Genomic DNA, 17,092 nt, shown 5'->3' with positions numbered 1-17,092 from the left:
TTGGAAGAGGGTGTTTGCTATGACCAGTGCATTCTCTTGGCAAAACTCTATTAGCCTTTGGCCTGCTTCATTCTGTCCTCCAAGGCCAAATTTGCCTGTTACTCCAGGTGTTTCTTGACTTCCTACTTTTGCATTCCAGTCCCCTGTAATGAAAAGGACATCTTTTCGGGGTGTTAGTTCTAGAAGGTTTTGTAGGTCTTCATAGAACCATTCAACCTCAGCTTCTTCAGCGTTACTGGTCAGGACATATACTTGGATTACCGTGATATTGAATGTTTGCCTTGGAAATGGACAGAGATCATTCTGTCATTTTTGAGACTGCATCCAAGTACTGCATTTTGGACTCTTTTGTTATGGCTACTCCATTTCTTCTAAGGGATTCCTGCCCACAGTAGTATATATAATGGTCATCTGAGTTAAATTCATCCATTCCAGTCCATTTAAATTTGCTGATTCCTAGAATGTCAACGTTCACTCTTGTCATCTCCTGTTTGACCACTTCCCATTTGCCTTGATTCATGGACCTAACATTCCAGGTTCCTATGTAATAGTGCTCTTTACAGCATCGGACCTTGCTTCTATCACCAGTCACTTCCACAACTGGGTATTGTTCTTGCTTTGGCTCCATCCCTTTATTCTTTCTGGAGTTATTTCTCCACTGATCTCCTGTAGCATATTGGGCACCTACCAACCTGGGGAGTTCCTCTTTCAGTATCCTATCATTTTGCCTTTTCATACTGTTCATAGGGTTCTCAAGGCAAGAATACTGAAATGGTTTGCCATTCCCTTCTCCAGTGGACCACATTCTGTCAGACCTCTCCACCATGACCCATCCATCTTGGGTGGCCCCACACAGCATGGATTAGTTTCATTGAGTTAGACAAGGCTGTGGTCCGTGTGATCAGATTGGCTAGTTTTCTGTCATTATGGTTTCAGTGTGTCTGCCCTCTGATGCCCTCTCACAACACCTACCGTCTTACTTGGGTTTCTCTTACCTTGGGTGTGGGGTTATCTCTTCACGGCTGCTCCAGCAAAGCGCAGCTGCTGCTCCTTACCTTGGACGAGGTCGCCCCTCCTGACCTTGAACGTGGAGTATCTCCTCTCGGCCCTCCTGTGCCCCTGCAGCCGCCGCTCCTTGAATGGAGTACATGCTTTGCTGCTGCTGCTGCTAAGTCGCTTTAGTCATGTCCGACTCTGTGCGATTCCATAGATGGTAGCCCACCAGGCCCCACAGTCCCTGGGATTCTCCAGGCAAGAACACTGGAGTGGGTTGCCATTTCCTCCTCCAATGCATGAAAGTAAAAGTGAAAGTGAAGTCCCTCAGTCGTGTCCGACTCTTCGTGATCCCATGGACTGCAGCCTACCAGGTTCCTCCGTCCATGGGATTTTCCAGGCAAGAGTACTGGAGTGGGGTGCAGACTAAAAACCTGGCAAGTTCAAGTCAAGGGTGCCTGATACACCTGTCTTTCAAAAATGGATGCACTGTTGCAAAGCTGGAAGTGCAGTAGAGAATGTTTTTCAGTTCTCTGCTTTAGCAAGCATATGCTGTAAGCATTTGTTTTTTCCTGTAGTGGTGATAACAGAGGTCCAGCGATGGATGTTTCGTTCTGTATTACTGAGAGGAAGGTCATGCACATATGTTCTCTTGCCATCAACCAAGGCAGAGGCAGTGTGGCCCTGGAAACAACAGCAGTAACACAATTTCCTGATCTGTGCCTCTCAGCTGAGGCGACATGGTCATGGATCCAGCAGTAGGGACAGAGACTTCTTGAAATCCATCCTCCTCATCATAGAAAATTTAGAAGCTCCCTTGGCGCACCAATCTTGTTGATATATTCTGGGAGACATTCCTGAAAGTTCTTCCTAGAATTTGTTCATCCAACACATCCAACAATCCTGCAAGCACCTAATCCTCTGTATTAAGTCCTTTCAGCTTAACCGAGTCTGAGTTATCTGCTGCAGAATCTGACTAATACTGGGTGCTTGTGATATACCCCACCTGTGCTAAGTCTTTGTATTTAATCTTCACAGTGGCCTGAGTTCACTATAGTCCGGGACTTGGTGGCAAGCACAAGAACCAACTTTGACTAATTTAAGCAGAAAATGAACTTACTAAAAAGATATTGATTAACTCAGTGAAGTCACTGGGAAGGGGAAGCCTGGAGAATGAGGCTTGGAAACTCTACAACCAAAAATTGTGCCATAGAACTAGTCAAATGAGAACACGCTTCCATGTGGTTCCCCGTCCTGCACACCACTGCACCTGACGGAACTGCTCACAGGACACACTGCAGTCTTGGAATGCTCCACTTTCCCCAGAAACACGGCACTGTAGTCATGGCTGCCTCTGCCCCTCAGCAAGTTCGCCACCCCTCCCTCATCTCTGTGTTCCTAGCCCCTGATTCGAAGCGTAGCACACATCTTATTTCTGAGCCAGTGCAGATGCTCAAACTCAGCTCCAAAGTGCCTGAGACCCAGACACCAGTCTTTCTGGCTTCCTAGGCCATTCACAAGGTAAGCCCTGCTCTCCTTTGCTCTCTTCCACTCTACACTGCCTCATGTATCTTCATTCAGTGAGGACTGTTGTTCCCATCTGGGTTAAGCACTGCCCTTGCCTGTTGGTTCTTTAGAAATGAAAATATGCTAGATTTCCTGTTGGCAACTCAGCACCGCTTCCCCACTTCCATGCTCTCCCCCCGTGGCAGGGACTAGATGCGCGGACGGGACATTCCCAGGACTCCCTGGCCAGCAGGTTTGTAGGTTGGATGTGCCAACAAAAGGCACTCACAGCAGTGAGAGAAGCAGAAGGCATGTGCTCCTCTGTACTAGTGGACAGAAACGTGGGCTCCAGTGATGGCCTCGCAGGGGCCTGCAGCAGCCTCTAGACTTTCTCTCACAAGTGTGGGAGCTACGGGCAGCTGTGGACCGACAGGCAAACAGGCAAGAAGGCTTACTCTGAAGGGAGTCCCGAGAAACACATACACTGCCTCATTTAATCCTCACGACAACCTGATGAGGAAAAGGTTATTCAAAACCCCATTTTACAGGTAAGTAAGTAGGGGTTCAGAGAGGTTAAGTAGTTGCCCTAGGGCACATGCCTGTGTGACAGTAGAGCTCATGGTCACTTTCTCTTATCCCTGACATTCTGCCCAGCTCACCCCCATTCCTCATTTGCAAAGCAGACGGAGGAAGGTGCAGGAAAGGCCAGGGACCAGCAGGAAGGGCGAGAGGTCTAGAGCCAGGCTGTGCTCAAAGCACAGAGTATCTTTGGAATGTTGGAAAGTTCTCCTGGAAAGTCCTTCTGAGCCTGAGGCACATTCTTCTAAAGAATTTTCTTGATTGGAAAAATCCTGTGCTTTGAGGATGGAATTAAATGTGTGGGAACAGCCAAAGGTCACTGGGGACCACAGCTGCAGAGTAAGGACGCAGATCAAGCTAAGGGACACCAACGAAGATTGAGAGACAGCCGTGTCTCATACAGACGTAAGCCCAAAAGGGCAGGCAGTGCTGTCAGGGCAATTGCAGCTTCAATGGAGGAACCCAGAGAATAAGTGGTTCAAAATCTCCCATTAGCTGTGCAGCCTTGGGGAAGTCACTTCGCCTCTTTGAGGGGTCTTCTCATCAATCTTCTGTCAGAGGCAAACAATTACAGTGATTGGATTGCTGGCTTTCAAATCTGGTTATTGAGTCCTTGGCTCTACCACCTTCTGCATGGTTTGGGGCAAGTTCTTCCATTTCTCTGTTCCTGTTTATCTGTAAAAGGAGGATAAGAGTACTTATAAAAAAGAGTTATTAGAACAACAAAATTAAATGAATTGCAAAAGGATTTTGAATTGCAGTAGGCATATAGCATGCACTCAGTAAATGTTAGCTATTGTCTTTCTTACCTTGGTGAGAAGTATGAGGATTAAAGGAGGCAGCATGTGTAAAAGGTTTCACATATAATTTGGCTTATTAGATCAGCTCAGAAAACAATGGTGTTCTGGTTATCTAATACTGCATAATAAACCATTTCAAAATGTAGCGGCTTAAAATAACAATAGTCAATTACTTTGCCCACAAATCTGTGATTTGGGCAGGGATTAGCAGAGTTGGCTCATCTCTGCTCCATGAAGCATGAGCTGGAGTGGTTAGAATAGAACTGAAGGATTCACTTCCAAGATGCCTCACTCCCGTGGGTAGCAGGTTGGTGTTGGCTGATGGTTAGGAGTTCAGCTGGGGCTATAGACCAGTGGCCCACATTATCTCTACCTGGGTCTCTCTACACGACTGCTTGGGCTTCCTCACAGCATGGCAGCTGCGTTCTAAGGGCAAGTGCAAACGAATGTGGAGCTTCCAGTCTCTTTCGGTCTCGGCCCACAAACAGACACAATTTCACTTCTACTGCATTCTGTTAGTCAAGTAGTCATTGAACCTGCCAGACTCCAGGGGAAGCACATAGATCCCTCCTCTTGAATGGAAAGAATGTCAAAGAATTTTCAGCCATCTTTAATTTATTACAGATAGTTTGTGTTTTCACTCCAGTACTGGCCCCAGGCACACGTACACAGACGTAAATGGGTGAACTCTGCTTTCCTAAACCATGCTCCAACAGAGATGTAGATGACCAAAAGGGGAAAGAGAGAGACACACACACACACCCAAAAAACTGGATAAGTCCTACTTGCTCTTTAGGATTCCCCAGAAGAGAGTCTGGGAGTCTCTCATTTTCCAAGAACCCTGGGTGAAGAGTCTGCTCTGCATCCCCAGTATTCCTGTCTCCCCCTCCTCAGAGCTGGTCAGGGAGCCCATCATTGTATTAGGGGCTGTACGTCAGGGTAGAGAAGCTCATAGTTTATGGAACCTCTAGCTAGCTTCCTGCACTCCCTCAGCCTTAGATGTCTCACCTGGAAAATAGCATGATAAACTCTACATCATAAAGTCTCCCTGAGGATTAATTGAGGTCACAAATAGTTGCTGCTGCTGCTGCTAAGGCACTTCAGTCATGTCCGACTCTGTGCAACCCCAGAGACAGCAGCCCACCAGGCTTTGCCGTACTTGGGATTCTCCAGGCAAGAACACTGGAGTGGGTTGCTATTTCCTTCTCCAATGCATGAAAAGTGAAAAGTGAAAGTGAAGTCGCTCAATCGTGTCTGACTCTATGCGACCCCATAGACAGCAGCCTACCAGGCTCCTCTATCCATGGGATTTTCCAGGCAATAGTTAGAGTAGGGTAAATTAACAAGCCACCAATCAGGCTCATCAGGGCTTCCCTGGTAGCTCAGGTGGTAAAGAATCTGCCTGCAGTGCAGAAGACCTGGGTTTGATCCCTGGGTTTGGAAGATCTCCTAGAGGAGGAAATGGCAACCCACTCCAGTATTTTTGCCTGGAGAATCCCCATGGTCAGAAGAGCCTGGCAGGCAATGGTCCCTGGGGTCACTAAAAGTAGGACAGGACTGAGCGACTAAGCACAATCAGGCTCATTATTTAAAATGTGGCATATTGTTCATTTCAGAAACAGATCTCTTACTCTCCAGGCCCTCAACCTACTAGGTGGTGTGAGTGGACAGGAGTCAGGAGACTTTTGATAGAAGTCTAAGATAGAAACTGAATATGTATGATCTCATCAAACATGGTTTGATCTCAACTATGTAAAAAGATAGAGGCTAGAAGGAAATAAGGCCAAGTGTTCACTGTGGTTGATCCTGGAGGGTAGGATTATAGCTGATTTTTTTCCTGCTGTTTCTTTATAATCTTGTTGAATGTATGTCCTCATGTCTTAGAGCACCTTCCTTGGTGGCTCTTCTTGGTAAAGAATCTGTCTGCAATGCAGGAGACCCGGGTTTGATCCCTGGGTTGGGAGGGTCCCCTGGAGAAGGGAATGACAACCCACTCCAGTGTTCTTGCCTGGAGAATTCCACGGAGAGAGGAGCCTGGAGGGCTATGGTCCATGGGGTCGCAAAGAGTCAGGCATTACTGAGCGACTAACACACACACAAAAAAAACATACACACACACCTAATATTTTATCAGTTTGTGTGTGACTTTTATGAATAAATATAGGATAGCACCCGTCCTACCTGCGCCGCCCCCTCCCACACACACACTGCCACACAAGTGTGTCTTTCCGTGGAGCAGGCTTTCCACAAGGTGACGCTGTCCGAGTTTTGGGTAGACAATTCTTCCCTGAGCTGAGGTGAACCCAGCACTGCCCCTCGCCCATGTTGCCTCCAGGAGCACTCTCCACTGTCGTCCAAGAATACCCCCGCATTATGCAGAAAAATGTCCTTATTTTTCAGAGATGTATTTGGGGTGAAATGTCAAACTGTTTGTAATTTACTGTAAACTACTTCAGAGAAAATAGATAAAACAATTATGGCCCCCCAAATCCCCATAACAATTGAGAGATCTAAGTGATGGATGTATGTGCATTTGTTCAATTATTCTTTTTACATTTCTGTTTGAAAATTTTCAGGACAAAAAGTTGTGGGGGGCGGGAATGCCCCACCTATTTCCAAATGTCCCTTATTGGTGTGTTAACATCTCTGGTTGAAAACCTATATTTTTATTTTGTATCAGCTTCATTTTCATAAATGTTGTGGTCTGGTTTTTAATTTTAAACTGCCACGGTGCTGCTATTTTTTCTTCAAATTGTTTCCTCTTTGGCTTCCTTCTCCTGAAGACAATATCTGGATGTAGGGTAATGTCCTCATGGCAATGGGGAGAGGTGGCCCTCCTCTTGCTTTTGAGTCCTTGCTGGTTTCATGAGGTACCCCTTGCCCTGCCTGCTTGTCATGAGTTGTTACAGCCCGCAGCCACTAAAACTTATGATCTGTTCTCACTGACCTTGACTCAATGCCACCGCCTCTCTCCTGGGCACCTGAGCACCTCTGAGTCTCAGCTGCATCCTCCATCCAGCTCTGCCTTGGCTGGCTACCATACAGTAGCTCTTCACACTCACTGCTGTTTATGCCTCTCAGCAATCTCCTTCATTCCTCACTGTGAGCATATAAGGTCTTCCAGACCTCTTTCATGCTGTGTGCAACCTGAGATGATCCCTAACACAGGTGACAAAAGTGGGATGGGATAAGATGCAGTAACGGGGATTCCAGCCGTCCATCCTTACCTTACATGTATATGGCGTTTTACAGACTTCAGGTACACTCTCCTTTCAACACCAAACTCTTTCTGATGCCTACTCTATGCCAGACACTGTTCTGAGGGTCTAGGACTCCCCCACCCTACTACACATACACACCAAGTATCTGTTGATATATGAAAGGGCAAACAAGTCACAATGCAGCTGTACCAGTGAATATCAGATCAGATCAGATCAGATCAGTCGCTCAGTCATGTCCGACTCTTCTCAACCCCATGAATCGCAGCACGCCAGGCTTCCCTGTCCATCACCATCTCCTGGAGTTCACTCAGACTCACGTCCATCGAGTCAGTGATGCCATCCAGCCATCTCATCCTCTGTCATCCCCTTCTCCTCCTGCCCCCAATCCCTCCCAGCATCAGAGTCTTTTCCAATGAATCAACTCTTCGCATGAGATGGCCAAAGTACGGGAGTTTCAGCTTTAGCATCATTCCTTCCAAAGAAATCCCACGGCTGATCTCCTTCAGAGCAGATGTTAAAAAGAATGAAATTAATTGGCAATTGGCAACCCACTCCAGTACTCTTGCCTGGAAAATCCCATGGGCGGAGGAGCCTGGTATGCTGCACTCCATGGGGTCGCTAAGAGTTGGACACGACTGAGCGACTTCACTTTCACTTTTCACTTTCATGCATTGGAGAAGGAAATGGCAACCCACTCCAGTGTTCTTGCCTTGAGAATCCCAGGGACGGGGAGCCTGGTGGGCTGCCGTCTATGGGGTTGCACAGAGTTGGACACGACTGAAGCGACTTAGCAGCAGCAGCAGCAAGGAAAGATGTCCAAGATATGTTGTTCAATGAAAAGGAACGTTTCAATGTAATGAGTTGGGAAGACTATGATCCCTTTTCCATGAAAAAAAGTAATTATATTAATGAGAACTGAAAGCAACACACTTTTCTGTTCCACTGTTAAATAATACTAAGACCAAGTAATAGTTAAGGGGTTTGCTCCAAGAAGTATCCATTCTTTGAAGATAAGACAGAGAAAAATTAAACACTTTACTTATCAAAACAGAAAACTTGCTCATCTAGACTCACTTTAAGTGAGTCTAGGGGGCAAGTCTCCCTTGCCCTACTGTGTTCACCAATCTGAAGCTCTTATGTCACAAATTCTGCCCAAGCCCAACCAGTTACTTGCCTTGTATGACCCACCTTAAAACCATCCAGTGCAGCCTTCAAAACCCTGTAAGTATCATTCCTTAACATTTTCACTTGGAGATACTACTGAGACTTTTTTCATGATGTTATTCTCCCTTTCTGTGGTAAGTTTAATATACTTAGTTTTGTTCTATCATCAAGTTTTTTCTGGTGGTCTTTGAGGGAATTGGTGATCAATAATTATAATTTAATATGTGCTGAGAACTAAGCTGATTGTTTTGTAGACCAATCCAACTCTGTAAGACTTTTAATATTATTCCCATTTTACAGATGAAGAAACCGAGGATTTGAATTCGAGCAAGTTGCCAAATATTACCCAGGGAATAAGTGACAGAGGTCACATTGAAACCAAGAAGTCTAGTGCCACAGCATGATATCACAACTTTCTAATATTGCCTCTATTCTAGTTATTATTACTATGTAACAAAGCACTCAAAATCTCAGTGGCTTAGAAAACACACACAACATTTACTGTGCTCACAAACCTTCCATCTGAGCTGGGCTTGATGGGGGTACATGCCTTGGCCCCATGCAGCATCAGCTGAAGTGGCTCAAAGCCTGGAAGCTGGGGTCATCTAGAGGCCCATTCTTTCGCTCATCCAGCAATTAACGCTGAATGTCAGCTGGGGCCTCAACTGGCAACCGGCCAGAATACTTGCACGTGGCTTTTCATGTGCCCTGGGCTTCCTCACAACGTGGTGGTGTGTTCACGTGGTAAGCATCCCGAGAGAAAGAGATTTCCGGGCAAATCCATTTCGCCTTTTATGACCTGGCCTTTGAAGCCATGCAGCATCATTTCTGCCTCATCCCATCTGTCAAGTCCATCACAAGGCCCTCCCCAGGCTCAAAGAGAGAGCATACACATTGACTTCGTGATGGGGAGTGCCAGTATCAGAAAGACCACACAAGATCAGAAATATTGCTGTGGTAATTTTTGGACATACAATCTTCCACAGACCCACATATTCAGTGTGCATGCTAAGCCACTTCAGTCATGTGCAACTCTTTGCAACCCCATGGACTGTAGCCCACCAGTCTTCTCTGTCCATGGGATTCTCTGGGCAAGAATACTTGAATGGGTTGCCATTCCCTTTGCCAGGGGATTTTCCCCACCCAGGGACTGAACCCACGTCTCTTACATCTCCTGCATTGGCAGGCAGGTTCTTTACACTAGGGCCGCCTGGGAAGTGTGCATGTACATTAAGTCTGAAATGGTATATAACAAATAGGTAGCTATTGTTAGTTCTCAGCATTATAAAGAAAGAAAGAGCACTAAGTCGTGTCTTTGTGACCCTATGGACTGTAGTCTGCCAGGCCCCTCTGTCCATGGGATTCTCCAGGCAAGAACACTGGAGTGGGTTGCCATTTCCTTCTCTAGGGGAACTTCCTGACCCAGGAAGTGAACCCAGGTCTCTAGCATTGCAGGCAGATACTTTACCGACTGAGCTACGAGGGAAGTAAGGGCCTTTTATTTTCTATGATACGTTCAGATTTTTGTTAACAGGTGTATGAAAAACTATGGCAACATTATTTTTCTGTCCTTTCTCAAGAAGCTTATGCTGAAGATGAGTATACTAATCAGTACCTGTTTCTTCTCCTATATCCATTCTCTGCCTCTTGCTGCTTTATTTTGTGCCCCAGGAGGCTGATCTCTACAACCATATCACTTGGACTCTTTTGCCTTCTCTCTCTGGTTGGGTTGACCGAATGAGAGCTGAAGGAAATTGGAGGATGACAGAGGGGATGGGGTATTTATTCTCCCCTCTCTAACTGCCCGTGGTTCTCCCAACAGCTATGTTCCCCTATAGCTCATAGCACCTGTCAGACAGCCCCTCCCCCATAGCTACAGGTCTCACTGTGTTCCAATAATACTTCCTTTATCTCAATCCTTCAGACCCAAGAATGGTAATGACTTGCCTCTGTGGCTAGTCCCTGGGGTTCCTCATCATCCTGTGCGGATTTCCTTAATCCTGTCTATTCCTCTATAATTGTCCCTTCATTAAACTCTCTTCAATTAAGCCCTTTAAGCGCACCCTCTGTTCCCTGATTAGTAAGGTACTGATGGAGACAAGTATGCAAGCAATGATATTACAGTGTACTGATCGCTTTGAAAGGCATGCATAGAAAAAAATATCTAGGAAGTTTTACTGGAAGAATCAAAAGAGACATCCCAAAGAAAATGATACTTAAATTGAGACAAAAAATATGAGTCAGAATTGACTAGTTTGTGAAAAAGAGAAGAACTTTCCAACCCTATGAGATTTCCATGGATAAGGAAATAGGCCCAGAGAGGTTAGGTGACTTACCATGGCCACACAGGGAGCAGCACTGATTCAAGCCTTCTACTTAATCAATCCATCACACCACAGAGCAAGAATGTTATATCACTTGGGATGTTTTTAGCTGCAAGTAACCAGAAAAAATGCCTTAAGCAGTAATGAAAAAATATATATTACATTTATATAATCTTGTTTATAATAACAAGAAAAAGGTAAGGTAACTCCATGGCTGAGTAAATAAAATCAGATGTTCAACAAAGCCATCGAGAAGATCTAAATAAATGGATTGGAAGACAATCTTGTTAGATCAGTCCTCCTTACATTGACTTATAGATTTATTACAATCACAATCAAATTTCCTAAGTTTATATTAGAAATTATCAAGTCAATTCTAAAACTTATATCAGAATACAAAGGACCTAGAGCAACCTATACAATCTTGAAGAAGAATATACATCACCAGATATGAATGCTTAATATCAAGCTATAATTAAACCAGGGTGGTATTGATACAAGCATAGATAAATAGACCAATGGAACAGAATTGGGAGTCCAGGAATAGAGCAAAACATGCGTGTTCATTTGATTTACAGCAAGGGTGCCACTGCCATCCATACAGAAAATAATATGTATTAGAAAAATTAATCTTTACCCAACACTGTACCTAAAAATTAATGTGGTAGGGATCACCAACCTAAATATAAATGTTAAAACGAATCAGGCTTGCAGAGGAAATGAGGAAACTATCTCTATGATCTTAAGAGTAAGCAAATACCTCCAAAACAGAGCACAAAAAACACCATACTAAAAATATGGATCATTTGAACTTCATTAAATATAAGAACTTATACTCATCAGAACACATTATTAAGCAACTGAAGAAGCAATCTACAGACTGACAGAAGATACTTGCATTTCATGTATATGACCAAAGACTTATACGCAGAATGTAAACAAACTCCTACAAATTGATAGCAGAAGACAAAATTTTAAGAAGAGGAAAAGACTTAAACAGGCACCTCTTAGGAGAGGAAATGACCAAAAGGCACTTGAAAAGGTCTTCAGAGAAATGCAAACTAAAACTATAATCAGATGAATCAGATTCACCCACCAGAACGGACAAAATCAAAGACTGACTATACCAAGTGTTGCTGAGATAGTAGAACAATTGAATTGAAAAATCCCACACATCTGGTGGCAATGTAAATTGGTTAAATGACTCTGGAAAACTGTTTGGCTGTATCTAACTAAAGCTAAATAAATAGCTGTTTACCCCAAGTCCTAGCAATTTCACTCCCACGTATACGCACAAGAGAAACAAGGACAAAGATTCACTCAAAGACAGGTGCATAGATGTTCACAGCACCTTTAAAAAAAATAACAGCTAAAACCTGGAAATAAATGCCCATCCACAGGAAATGGAGAAATTGTGGTACCAATGGAATATCACACAGTGGTTTGATAAGCTATCGACATACATAAAAACATGAATGAACCTCAAAGAAAACATTGAGCAAAGAAGCCCTGTGCAGAATAATATGTACTGTATGAATCCATTCATGTGAAGTTCAAGAACAGTTAGATAATGTATGAAGATAGGAATCAGTACAGTAGATGTTGGCTATTTACTGTTGGCTGGGAAGGGACAGGAGAGAGCTCTCTGGGGTGCTAGAAATGTTCTGAATCTTGATCTTGTAGTGGTTACATGGATGTGTACAAACATAAAATTTCACCAAACTGTACACTTAAGATTTTTGTAATTTATTGTATGAAATTATATTTAAGGTTTAAAAACGTTACCAAGGATTTTCACCCTGTTATCCCTGCATATGGACTTTGTCCCCACATAACCATAAGATGATGGCTGCAATATCCAGGCATCATATATAGTCAAGAATATGTTTTGAGGAAGAAGAGACCCTTTTCTCCTGAGTCTTTTTGAAAAGTAAAGAAATATTTCCTAGAAACACACACCATACCCCCAGCTGATGCCTCCTGACATTTTATTGGCTACAACTGCATCATAGGTCCTGGCTTAACCCAATTACTGGCAAGGGAAATGAGACTGTCCAGATGAGAGTTTATTTTTCTCCTGGTCAGGTGGGAAAGAGAAGTATCCTTACTGGGTCAGTAATAAATTCTAAGCTCCTAGCAACAAGTTGCTGAACAAGAAACAGGGCTTGCTCCATAGCGGTTACCCCGTAGAGGAAAAAACAGCATTTCATTCCTTACAATGGCTTTTTTTTTTCCTTAAAAAAAATATATTTTCCCCAAAATGCATGTATCTTCATTGTTTTCCTGATTGTGATTAATGTTCATGGTAAAAGTTCAACTAAGTGGAAATCAGCTATAATTAATTCTCTCCCTCATCACACCATGATAGTAACTATTAAAAGTTTGATCCATGGTCTTCCACAATTTTTTCTTGGCATATAGGTCATATTATACATGAAATAGGGGCACACCCTAAATGTCAAACACTATTATTTGCCTACACAACAAACACTTTCCATCATTTTCCTTGCTAACAACCTTACTATTCTCCAGGTGTCTAATGCCACATGCTTCAGGGAAAATACCCCTTCCCTAGCTCCAGAAGGTGAATTATGTTTAGTGTAAAAGAGTGGTTCTGACCCCTGCTGCCCATCAAAAATACCTAGGGAATTAAAAATACTAATATATACAAAGCCCCAGGTCCAATCCTCAGAGATACTACTCAAAACTGGCCTGCTAGGAGCTCGGGGTACTGCTAATATGCCCCAGGCATTGAGAACTACTGGACTCATTCCCCTTGCCACTGATTGGCTTAAGAGTGGGACACAGGACCCAGTTCTTGCCATGAGCAATGATGGGAAAGCTTATGGAGGTTCTGGGGAAGTTTTCTTCAATCTTAGAAAAGGATATGCTTAAGGTTTCTGTTGCCTGTATGCACTAACAGCAGAATGACAATCCTTGTACAATGACAGTCATCCTGAGATCATGAGGGGAATGAAACGAAGAGGATGAGGCAATGACCTGGAGATGGCAGAGCAGGACTGTGGAAAGGATCTGAGTTCTTTATGATGTCGTTTTGTGGTGCCAGCTCAGCCAACTGCGGAAATACTCTACTTCTCAACTTCTTGAGTGAGATAATCAGTTCATTTCAGTTCAGTTCAGACATTCAGTCATGTCAGACTCCCTGAGACCCCATGGACTGCAGCACGCCAGGACTCCCTGTCCATCACCAACTCCCAGAGCTTACTCAAACTCATGTCCATTGAGTCGGTGATGCCATCCAACCATCTCATCCTCTCTCGTCTCCTTCTCCTCCCACCTTCAATCTTTCCCAGCATCAGCGTCTTTTCAAATAAGTCAGTTCTTCACATCAGGTGGCCAAAGTATTGGAGTTTCAGCTTCAACATCAGTCTTTCCAATTAATATTCATGACTGATTTCCTGTAGGATGGACTGGTTGGATCTTCTTGCAGTCCAAGGGACTCTCAAAAGTCTTCTCCAACACCACAGTTCAAAAGCATCAATTCTACGGTGCTCACCTTTCTTTATAGTCCAACTTTCACATCCATACATGACTACCGGAAAAACCATAGCCTTCACTAGACGGACCTTTGTTGGCAAAGTAATGCCTCTGCTTTTCAATATGCTGTCTAGGTTGGTCATAACTTTCCTTCCAAGGAGTAAGCATCGTTTAATTTCATGGCTGCAATCACCATCTGCAGTGATTTTGGAGTCCCCAAAAATAAAGTCTCCCACTGTTTCCACTGTTTCCCCATCTATTTCCCGTGAAGTGATGGGACCAGATGCCATGATCTTCGTTTTCTGAAAGTTGAGTTTTAAGCCAACTTTTTCACTCTCCTCTTTCACTTTCATCAAGAGGCTTTTTAGTTCTTCTTCACTTTCTGCCATAAGGGTGGTGTCATCTGCATATCTGAGGTTATTGATATTTCTCCCGGCAATCTTAATTCCAGCTTGTGCTTCATCCAGCTCAGCGTTTCTCATGATGTGCTCTGCATATAAGTTAAATAAACAGGGTGACAATATACAGCCTTGACGTACTCCTTTTCCTATTTGGAACCAGTCTGTTGTTCCATGTCCAGTTCTAACTGTTGCTTCCTGACCTGCATACAGGTTTCTCAAGAGGCAGGTCAAGTCGTCTGGTATTCCCATCTCTTGAAGAATTTTCCACAGCTTGTTGTGATCCACACAGTCAAAGGCTTTGGCATAGTCAATAAAAGCAGAAATAGATGTTTTTTCCTAGAACTCTCTTGCTTTTTCAATGATCCAGCAGATGTTGGCAATTTGATCTCTGGTTCCCCTGTCTTTCCTAAAACCAGCTTGAACATCTGGAAGTTCACGGTTCATGTACTGTTGAAGCCTGGCTTGGAGAATTTTGAACATTACTTAACTAGCGTGTGAGATGAGTGCAATTGTGCAGTAGTTTGAGCATTCTTTGTCATTGCCTTTATTTGGGATTGGAGTGAAAACTGATCTTTCACAGTCCTGTGGTCACTGCTGCATTTTCCAAATTTGCTGGCATATTGAGTGCAGCACTTTCACAGCATCATCTTTCAGGATTTGAAATAGCTCAACTGGAATTCCATCACTTCCACTAGCTTTGTTTGTAGTGATGCTTTCTAAGGCCCACTTGACTTCACATTCCAGGATGTCTGGCTCTAGATGAGTGATCACAGCATCATGATTATCTGGGTCGTGAAGATCTTTTTTGTATAGTTCTTTTGTCTATTCTTGCCACTTCTTCTTAATATCTTCTGTTTCTGTTAGGTCCATACCATTTCTGTCCTTTACTGAGCCCATCTTTGCAGGAAATGTTCCCTTAGTATCTCTAATTTTCTTGAAGAGATCTCTGGTCTTTCACATTCCATTGTTTTCCTCTATTTCTTTGCACTGATCACTGAGGAAGGCCTGCTTACCTCTCCTTGCTATTCTTTGAAACTCTTTATTCAAATGGGTATATCTTTCTTTTTCTCTTTTGCTTTTCGCTTCTCTTCACAGCTATTTGTAAGGCCTCCTCAGACAGCCATTTTGCTTTTTTGCATTTCTTATCCATGGGGATGGTCTTGATCCTTGTCTCCTGTACAATGTCACGAACCTCTGTCAACAGTTCGTCAGGTACTCTGTCTATCAGATCTAATCCCATAAATCTATTTCTCACTTCCACTGTATAATCGTAAGGGATTTGATTTAGGGCATACCTGAGTGTTCTAGTGGCTTTCCCTACTTTCTTCAATTTAAGTCTGAATTTGACAATAAGGAGTTCATGATCTGAGCCACAGTCAGCTCCCAGTCTTGTTTTTGCTGACTGTATAGAGCTTCTCCATCATTGGCTGCAAAGTATATAATCAATCTGGTTTCAGTGTTGACCATCTGGTGATGTCCATGGGTAGAGTCTTCTCTTGTGTTGTTGGAAGAGGGTGTTTGCTATGACCAGTGCATTCTCTTGGCAAAACTCTATTAGCCTTTGGCCTACTTCATTCTGTCCTCCAAGGCCAAATTTGCCTGTTACTCCAGGTGTTTCTTGACTTCCTACTTTTGCATTCCAGTCCCCTGTAATGAAAAGGACATCTTTTTGGGGTGTTAGTACTAGAAGGTCTTGTAGGTCTTCATAGAACCGTTCAACTTCACTTCTTCAGCATTACTGGTCAGGACGTATACTTGGATTACCATGATATCGAACATTTGCCTTGGAAATGAACAGAGATCATTCTGTCGTTTTTGAGGCTGCATCCAAGTACTGCATTTTGGACTCTTTTGTTACAGCTACTCCATTTCTTCTAAGGGATTCTTGCTCACAGTAATAGATATAATGGTCATCTGAGTTAAATTCACCCATTCCAGTCCATTTTAGTTCACTGATTCCTAAAATGTCGATGTTCACTCTTGCCATCTCCTGTTTGACCACTTCCAATTTGCCCTGATTCATGGACCTAACATTCCTGGTTCCTACGCAATATTGCTCTTTACAGCATCAGAATTTACTTCCATCTCAGTCACATCCATGACTGGGTGTTCTTTTTGCTTTGGCTCTGCCTCTTCATTCTTTCTGGAGCTATTTCTCCACTGATCTCCAGTAGCATATTGGGCACCTACTGACCTGGGGAATTCATCGTTCAGTGTCCTATCTTTTTGCCTTTTCATACTGCTCATGGGGTTCTCAAGGCAAGAATACTGAAGTGGTTTGCCATTCCCTTCTCCTGTGGACCACATTTTGTCAGAACTCTCCACCGTGACCTGTCGTCTTGGGTGGCCCTACACGGCATGGCTCATAGTTTCGTTGAGTTAGACAAGGCTGTGGTCCATGTGATCAGATTGGTTAGTTTTCTGTGATTGTGGTTTTCAGTCTGTCTGCCCTCTGATGGAGAAAGATTTGAGGGTTATGGAAGCTTCCTGATGGGAGAGACTGACTGAGGGGGTAACTGGGTCTTGTTCTGATAGGTGGGGCCATGTTCAATAAATCTTTAATCCAATTTCCTGTTGATCAGTGGAGCTGTGTTCCCTCCCTGCTA

The 17,092-nt window shown here is 43.7% G+C and overlaps 1 long non-coding RNA gene across 1 annotated transcript in view; it reads right to left on the bottom strand.

Moving 5' to 3' along the window:
* Positions 1-224: 224 nt before the first annotated feature.
* The window catches only part of LOC133259367 (uncharacterized), a 38,047-nt gene continuing 21,179 nt past the window's right edge, over positions 225-17,092 (bottom strand). The window contains exons 2-3 of the long non-coding RNA XR_009740377.1: positions 10,600-10,696; positions 225-3,753 (exon numbers count right to left, since the gene is read on the bottom strand). This is a non-coding gene — a long non-coding RNA (uncharacterized LOC133259367). The remainder of the gene's footprint in view (positions 3,754-10,599; positions 10,697-17,092) is intronic.

Source organism: Bos javanicus, chromosome 13 (genome assembly GCF_032452875.1).
Source record: "Bos javanicus breed banteng chromosome 13, ARS-OSU_banteng_1.0, whole genome shotgun sequence".
Taxonomy (NCBI): Eukaryota; Metazoa; Chordata; class Mammalia; order Artiodactyla; family Bovidae; genus Bos; species Bos javanicus.
This window is presented reverse-complemented; position numbering and strand designations above follow the sequence as displayed.